Source organism: Podarcis vaucheri (assembly GCF_965113315.1).
Source record: "Podarcis vaucheri genome assembly, chromosome: 5".
NCBI lineage: Eukaryota > Metazoa > Chordata > Lepidosauria > Squamata > Lacertidae > Podarcis > Podarcis vaucheri.
In genome coordinates, this window is record NC_138763.1 from 9,756,084 (window position 1) to 9,764,926 (window position 8,843).

Sequence of the window (8,843 nt, forward strand, 5' to 3'; positions counted from 1 at the left end):
CAGAAGGGGTTGACATCATGCCTACATTACAGAAAGGAGGGGTTGAGGGAGGTGTTGTGGTGGTAACCTGAGTGTCCTGTCACCTGGCTGCTTCCCTCTTTCCCCCTGCCCATGAGTCACTTCCAGGAGACAAAGGGGAGTTGGCAGTTTCCTGCCCCCAGAGGGAAGATCTGATCATTGTCCTTTGTTTCAGTCCATGCTGAATCCACTCCCATATGCAAGTTCTTTGTGATCCTGATTGTCTTCTGTCTGGGATCATCAGGGTTGACATAGCAACTGGGCAGGGCTCCTGTGGATGTGCTGGGATGGTGAAGGGATTATGGCTGACCAGAACCAAGCCACCCCCCCCCTTTGATAGTCCTTGTCATATGGAGTAAAATGTGGCGTATGTAGTGTGTGAGTGTGAGTGTGTGTGAAGTTTGTACAAACAGAATGATTGGGGTGGGGGGGTTCCTGCTACAATGCAAAAGGTCCCAGGTTCATCCCCCAGCAACTCCAAAGTAGAGCTGGGAATCTATAGGATTTTAGGCTCAGCCGAAGAAGTGAGCAAACACCAACAAAGACATTGGAAGCACATTCTGTGCTGATTTGCAGGTTAAGAAACTGAGAGCAAAACTGATGTTTGAGCAGCATGTTAAGAAAACCGTGCATGATGCCTTGCTTATTGTTAGGGCCTTTTATTATCTCCTCAAACAGGCGGATAGATCAGTTGGAGAAGATGCCCAATCTCTCCAGGTCCTGCACTGTGCTGCTAAGCAATTAACATTCATAAAATGCTATCGCTGGAATCAGTTTCCCAGAGAAGTTGAGGAAGAAAGACACGACTCCAGTGCCATCTTCTGGGCTCTTGCGGCTGTTGCTCTGTTCTTGTACTTTATTTGGATCATAAAAGAAAAGGTACAAACACTTAGGACAGTTCCATCTTTCAGGCACACAGACACACACAAAACAGACGTATCAAACAACAGCAAAAAGGAAAAAGAGAAGAAAGAAAGAAAAACTACCCAGCAGCAAACCCCTCCCCAAATGATAATAAAATGACTTTCAGATGAAATGTTATCCTAGCATCAATAGCAATATCAACATCACGAAACAGGAGATTTACTCCTCCGCCGTTAGATTAACGCCATTCATCTTTTGCCACTCTTGACTTTCTTGGGGAATTCTCACATATGTATTTGACCTTTTAAAGCATTATTATTATTCTACAAAGGAAACCCCAGCGGTATCCAGTTTGATTCTTGCCTCAGAGCACAACTGAGAAATTTCAAGGGCTGTCTATTATCGAGTGTTTGCAGGGAAAGATCAGATAAGAGTTGTTCCCTGTGATCTCAAGCTGCCTCTGTGTCTCCTCAGGGCCCCGGTAAACATGCTGGAAGGATACTGAACGCTGTCCTTTATTTTCTAATGAACACAGATATTTCATGCAGGTTTTTGGGGTGAGGAAAGGCTCTCTGACTACAGCACTGCAGCTAGGTCGTTTTAGACCCTGGCCTCAGTTGCAAAGAACACAATTAACATTTCTCTTCTACTTCAACATTACTTGGTATGTTAGAAAGAAAGAAAGAAAATGCAAAAAATAAAATAAATAAATACTCTGAGCATGTGCAGTTTTGCATTTGAAAGTCCCTCAAATCATAGCACTATCACAGCTGCTTCTGCTGCCCTGATGTTGAACCTATTTACTTGGGGATAAGCACTGTTTGTTGTAGAAAAAGATGGTTACAGCATTTAAAACCAAAAGTAATAAAATGAGCATGGGGAAACAAGCCCATGCCCAGCCCTGAAGAAGAAAGTAAGGATGCTGCAGTGATCAGCATCAGTTTCCTGCTGCCCCCATCATCCCTTGCTCTCTGGGTAGTCATTTGGGATGGGGCACTGCCTCTTTCTCCTGCTAGGTGGGGCATCTGCACTGGGCATACCCAAGAACCAAGAAAGGCTGGTGAGAAGAGGCATCACCGTGGTCCTGGACCCCCGTAGCAGCATCGCAGGAATGCCAACAGAGCCCATCCAGGATTCCTGCTGGTGCACCCGAACCATGGGACTGCTGCCCTGCCCCACACCATCTCAGTGATCCTGCTTCTGGAAGCCCAGGTCTCCTCCAACCAAGCTCTCTGACTCTAATTCTCTTTGGGAACAGATAGGTAGCCGTGTTGGTCTGCCATAGTCAAAACAAAAAAATTCCTTCCAGTAGCACCTTAAAGACCAACTAAGTTAGTTCTTGGTATGAGCTTTCGTGTGCAGGTATCTGAAGAAGTGTGCTTGCACACGAAAGCTCATACCAAGAACTAACTTAGTTGGTCTTTAAGGTGCTACTGGAAGGAATTTTTTTGTTTTCTCTTTGGGAAATCATCATTCCTGATCCTAACCTCGTCCATGCAATTTTCAAGCTTTTGGATATTCTTTTTCTCCAAATATCATAAACTGCGAGGCATCTCCACCCTTCTCCTTTGAGCACAGAATTTGGGAGTTATTTTATGTGCGCAGGATGCACCGGCGGCCCAGTATATATCTGCAAACTGATCTCAAAGACAAGGTGAACTACAGCAGTGGCAGAAGGAGCAGCCTGGGGAATAAACCTCATCTAAATGGAAATGCGGAGCTGTTAAAAGGATATCTCGTGATGAGGTTGGGGTTGGGCTAGGTGGGTTTGGGGGGTCCCCTCCAACCAGAGTATGGATAATAGAATCATAGAGTTGGAAGGGACCGCAAGGATCATCTATCCCAACCCCCTGAAATGCAGGAATCTTTCCCCCAACGTGGGAACCCATGAACCCATGAACCTGAGGTTAAGAGTCTCATGCTCTACCGACTGAGCTATCCACTACCCTATGATTCTGGCTGCAAAAAGAGACTGCTAAAGAGGTCAAACATGTCTGGCTGTGTTATGGCCACGTACAGGCAATCTGTTGCCAAAGGAGCTAGTTCATAGAGATTCCTTCCAGAACAGGTCATGTGTTTCCCCACTGCTTGTTCCTCGCAGGAGGTGATGTCACAGAGGTCCATGGGATCTCTACACTATGGACAATATTTCACTAAATAACGGTGCAAGTAAAACAATTTCCATTTGCACAAAGGGACTCTGTCGGTCAACCAGCTACAAATCCACAGTTACTTCATCCAGCCCACATGTTACCAGATTCCCACAAGAAACTCATGGGGGATTTTGTCAAAAGCCTTACTGAAATCAAGATATACTATGTCCACAGCATTCCCCTGATCCACCCAGCTTATTACTCTGTTTTTAACTCTGTTACTCTTTTTGAGAAAACCATGCTGGGTCCTAGTAATCACAGCATCCTTTTCTAAATGCTCACAGACCAATTCAGAGGGTTGGACTTGAGTCTCATTGCCAAGGGCACATTGTTGTCAGCACAGGCACAAACAGATACACACATCCTGGGGGGGGGGGACATGACTGCAAACACTGTCTTCTCTTTTGGGATAAGAACCACACAAATGATGTACCCTACCCCATCCCTGTAAAAGTCGAACAGGAGACACGGGTCATGTGTTGGGACAAGGTCTTCACTTACTCCTGGTCATGTATCTTAGTCCCTGCCTGCATCTTTTGAACTGTGTAACCTGAACCTTGAGCTGAGGCCAACGTCACATACTGTATTTTTAAATAAAACTTTGAGATTTTCTGAAATGAGGGTGAATCTTTTGTCCAGGGATGGGAGCCAGCACAGAGAGGGATTGGGAGAGTTTTCACCCAATGTGCATTACTTGTTTGGTTCCCCTGCACACACACACATCCCAAACTCCTATTCACGACGCTCCCATCTGCACATGTGCTGTCATCTATACTTGAAAAACGAATGCTTCAAACGTACACACCTCAACTTGATCGCGAAGTGAATATGGCTTTCATTTTTCAAATCGGATGGAAGCTGGTTTGAGGGGAAACACATCAGGTAGTGGCGTTTCTCAAGAATAGATAGATTTGGATAGTGGGTGACATCTTGAGTACGTGGCTTCATGCACCAGAGGTGGGAGTATCCTGGAGCCAGAGTAAGCAGTAATGTTACCCAGCCTAAGAGAATTCTGAAGGAGAGCAAGAGGAAACCAGGGCTGGCTCAAGGTCTTTTGCCACCTGAGGCAAAGATGGCGCTTCACTCTCCCCACGGCAGGCATAGAAGCTGACTGGACTGGCCGTTGACTCTTACGTCAGGGCAGTCAATGGAATAGTCTCCTTCACTGCACCTGAGGGGAGCGGGTCAGTTCTAGAGGGGCAGACCAGGCTTCGTGGCACACACAGTCTGTCCTTCAACTGAATGCTTTGGCCAGGGAGTTATGGAAAAACAGCTGCCTCTGCTGCCCACCCCCTAGCATTTGCCACCTGAGATGGCTGCCTCACTCTGCCTAATGAAAGGGCCGGCCTTGAGCAAATCATATCCCCAATAAACTAGCATCCGCTTTGCATGTAGAAAGGGCTGGAGAAGACTCTTGTTTGAAACCCCAGAGAGCTGCCACCAGTCAGCTAGATCAGGGGTCAGCAAACTTTTGCAGCAGGGGGCCAGTCCACTATCCCTCAGACCTTGTGGGGGGGCGGACTATATGGGGGGGGGGAATGAACAAATTCCTATGCCCCACAAATAACCCAGAGATGCATTTTAAATAAAAGGGCACATTCTACTCATGTAAAAACATGCTGATTCCCAGACCGTCCGTGGGCCGGATTTAGAAGGCGATTGGGCTGGATCTGGCCCCTGGGCCTTAGTTTGCCTACCCATGAGCTAGATGGACTAATGGCTTCATAAGACAGCTTCCTATGTTCTTATTCTTCGAAGAGCTTGGAAGGTAGAATGCGATGGGGGGGAGCGGTAAACAACCTTAAATTGGAAATAGTGTTCTCATTTTGCTACTTCTGTCGCTGAGCTTCTCCCCCAGATAAAATCTCCTCTCTCTCTTTCTCTCTCTGTGCCATGGATTAGGTAGATACAGCAGCCATCGCTTCACCATCCAGCAGTTCTGAGAATTGTTTCTTCCTTGCTGAAGTGTATTAATAGCCGGCTCTTGAGCCTGGGATTAAAAGTGTGCTCCTAAAAGTGGATTCTCTGGTGGTTAATAAAACTCACTTCTCTTCCCTCTCCCTGCCTCCCTCTTTCCTTCTCTCTCTCTTTGCCGACAGAGTGCTTCTGAGGAAGATGACTCATTCTCAAAGCGGGGACCCAAATGAACAGAGACGCTGTGATGTATGGTCGCGCCGCTGAGAGAGAAATATGAACTCACCCTAAAGGACTGCATCTGCCATCTTTAGTGTAGCAAAACATTTTACGGGGATGGTTTGAAATGCAGTGTCTGGATCGTGCATCTCCAAGGGACAGCTGCCGTTTTTGCGGATGCTGTAATGTTATGTTATGGCATAGCATAGCATTATTTTCTTTTTTCTTGTGGGTGGGGGCTTGTTAAAGGATGGTGCATTTTGTAACGCTCTGCAGAGGAAAGCCATGGTCTGGCTTGTGTGTAATGCTAAGCTGTGGTTTGTTTTGCAAACAAGTTAATCAGGATGACAAAAAGAAACCATGGTTTGTTTCTTCAAAGTTTATTTCAATTTTCAGCAGCTCTTGCCTTGTACCTTTGTAGATTGGCCAACATATGGAATAGGACGCCCATGGCTAAGGAAGAGTTCACACGCAACACCAAGCCATAAACAAACCAAGATGTGTTAGCCAACAACAAGCCATAGCTACAGATCTTGGTTTGTTAGTGTTAGAGAGGCCAGAGTTTAGCTGCTGGTCGGGGTTTAATAAACCAGGGCTAAGTGTTATGTGTAAACCAGGCCAATAGTTTGGATTTATACCTGTAAACATGGGAACTGCAAGAGGGCTTCTGATCCTTCCTTTGTACCTTGCCCTTGAAAAGGATGAATTAGCGCTGCCAGAAAAGGAAGTGCCTGGCTTTACCAAATAAAGTAAGGAAGGGATTTACTGTTTGCCAAACAGCTGTTGAGCTGCATCACTGGTGATGGGTTGGTGGATGTTGTAAACCAGGGTTTCCCAAACTTGGGTCTCCAGCTGTTTTTTGGGACTACAGTTCCCATCATCCCTAACCACTGGTCCTGCTACCTAGGGAGGATGGGAGTTGTAGTCCAAAAACAGCTGGAGACCCAAGTTTGGGAAACCCTACCCTAAACTAAGAAGGCTGCTTTAATGCTCCAAAGAGAGGTATAGCTGTAGTAGGCTGGAAATAATTAGAGGGTGCTGTAAAGGTGATAAAATTGCTGCACAGAAAGCACTTCTGTGTAGGAAGGAAATGATGATTATGATTATAATAGCTAGCATGTATATAACATTCATTCATTCATTCATTCATTGCCCTTCGTCATAAAATCTCAGAGTGGTTCACAGAACATTGTAGAGTATTTAAAGTCCTTTGCATATATATCTTGGTATAATGCTGTTGTTTAGTCGTTTAGTCATGTCCGACTCTTCGTGACCCCATGGACCAGAGCACACCAGGCACTCCTGTCTTCCACTGCCTCCAGCAGTTTGGTCAGAGTCATGCTGGTAGCTTTGAGAACACTATCCAACCATCTTGTCCTCTGTTGTCCCCTTCTCCTTGTGCCTTCCATCTTTCCCAACATCAGGGTCTTTTCCAGGGAATTTTCTCTTCTCATGAGGTGGCCAAAGTATTGGAGTCTCAGCTTCAGGATCTGTCCTTCCAGTGAGCACTCAGGGCTGATTTCCTTCAGAATGGAGAGGTTTGATCTTCTTGCAATCCATGGGACTCTCAAGAGTCTCCTCCAGTAAAGGACCTCTGGACGGTTAGGTCCAGTCAAAGGCGACTATGGGGTGCAGTGCTCAGCTTGCTTTCAGGCCGAGGGAGCCGGCGTTTGTCCACAGACAACTTTCCACGTCATGTGGCCAGCATGACTAAACCACTTCTGGCGCAATGGAACACCGTGATGGAAGCCAGAGCACATGGAAACTGGGTTTACCTTCTTGCCACAGTGGTACCTATTTATCTACTTGCAGTGGTATGCTTTCAAACTCCTAAGTTGGCAGAAGCTGAGACAGAGCAACAGGAGCTCACCTCGTCGTAGGGATTCGAACTGCCGACCTTCCAATATACATTTTATAAAGCAAGTCTGTGTGAATAGAAGCAGGTTCCTTGAATGAGCCCCTGCCCATGGATGTCCATCAGCAGGTAAGAAATCTAATACACCATGATTTTTTATTTATTTTTTAATTAAATCTGGAGCCAGCATTCAATTTACTGCCCAGTATTAAGCTATGAGCATCCCCCCTGCATGGCATAATACATATTGGGAAGACATGCAGGTCTGGGATAGCTCAGTTGGTAGAGCATGAGACTCTTAATCTCAGGGTCGTGTGTTCGAGCCCCACACTGGGCAAAAGATTCCTGCACTGCAGGGGGCTGGACTAGATGACTTTAGTAGTCCCTTCCAACTCTGCCCTTCTATGGTGCTGCAAACCCAATGACTATTAATAACAAAGAAAAGCCTGAGTAAACCACTCAAGCGTACAGTTCATAGAAGGAGAGCTTATTTGTGCGAGACAAATGCGTGGAGATGGTTATCTGGGCCAGGGAGGCAATGCAAAAGGGACGAAACGAGATGAGAATGGAACACAGGAAGAATATTGGTGCCTAAGCAGCTACCTATCTGAAGGGGAAGGTTGCTATTTCCCCTGCCCTGCTTCTGTTTCCTGCATTCTCAAGCCCAAGGCAGGAGCTAAATTAATGTTAAGCAGTGGCAGTAAATGTCCCTCAATCCATCTCTGTGGCAAGAAGCCAAACGACCTTCCCTTTCAGAGTCGAGCTGCCCTCATTTTTTTTCAAAAAACGGAAGATTATTCCATTTCCTCCTAATAGCCTCCCTGAATTGGAGGCTCGTAACACTTGGATATTACATTACCTTCTGCCCCAACACTTTTATTTTGTAGCCGATTATCATGGTAATAAGGCGATTCCATCTCTAATTGTGTCCTCTGTTGTTTTGCCGGCAGTGGGTGGCGGGGGGGGGGGAGAGAGAGTCACTAGCTGTTCATTAGATGCCTCCACCACCGTGTGAACTGACCAGGGAGCTTAGCAGGCCTCAGTGCAGAATTCAGAAGCCACGGAGACACACATCCGTCATCATAATGAGCAGTTTAAAAGTGCAGGATGGGGGGGGCACCAGCCAGCAGAACTGGTCCTACCATTAGACGCAATAACCATTAGACGCAATGGGGTAGTGGAGGGATCCAACATGTTGTGAGTTGGGCGGGGGACACCCCTCTAAACCCTAGAAATTAATAAATGGTAGGATTTTGATTATTTGGAGTACTGAAGGGAAGATTGGAGGCTAGTGGAAAAATACAGGCTAAGCTTCCTTTCCAAGCCAGAACCTCACCTGGGATAGAGGCATTAACATGTCAAAAGGTGTTGATGGCCCATTTGAGAGGAATTCTTGGGCCTGGGCAGACAGAAGGTTACCAGGGTAACGGTGTGAGGCAGGGATGCCAACTTGAATAAAATATTTGGTGGGGCAAGTAAGCTCTAGCCCACATAATCGATTACACAATGTGGCACGCACACACCATTTGAAGGGCAATGGCCATTAATTTGCAGGGGGTGGCCCCCTCAAATGTTTCATGGGGGGTGGGATGAAGGGCCCTAGGGCCCTAGGAGTTGGCTTCGATGGTGTGAGGTGATATGAAAAGAGAAACATGTAAGCGAGTAAACTTGAAGATGAACCAGATACCACTCAAAGTTCAACCGCAAAATAAACTTATTTCACATTATGTCACTTACGGGACCTACTTTCAATTGCAGTTCAGAGATTCTTGAACTAATTCTGTGAACTTTGTTAAACCAAACTAGTTTGTTCCAAATAC

At 46.2% G+C, this 8,843-nt stretch overlaps 1 long non-coding RNA gene across 1 annotated transcript; it reads right to left on the bottom strand.

The window, feature by feature from the left end:
* Positions 1-661: 661 nt before the first annotated feature.
* On the bottom strand, positions 662-8,095 carry LOC309533333. The gene is made up of 2 exons (XR_014220125.1): positions 7,883-8,095; positions 662-872 (listed from the first exon to the last, which is right to left on the bottom strand). It is a non-coding gene; the product is annotated as an uncharacterized lncRNA (long non-coding RNA).
* Positions 8,096-8,843: the final 748 nt, after the last annotated feature.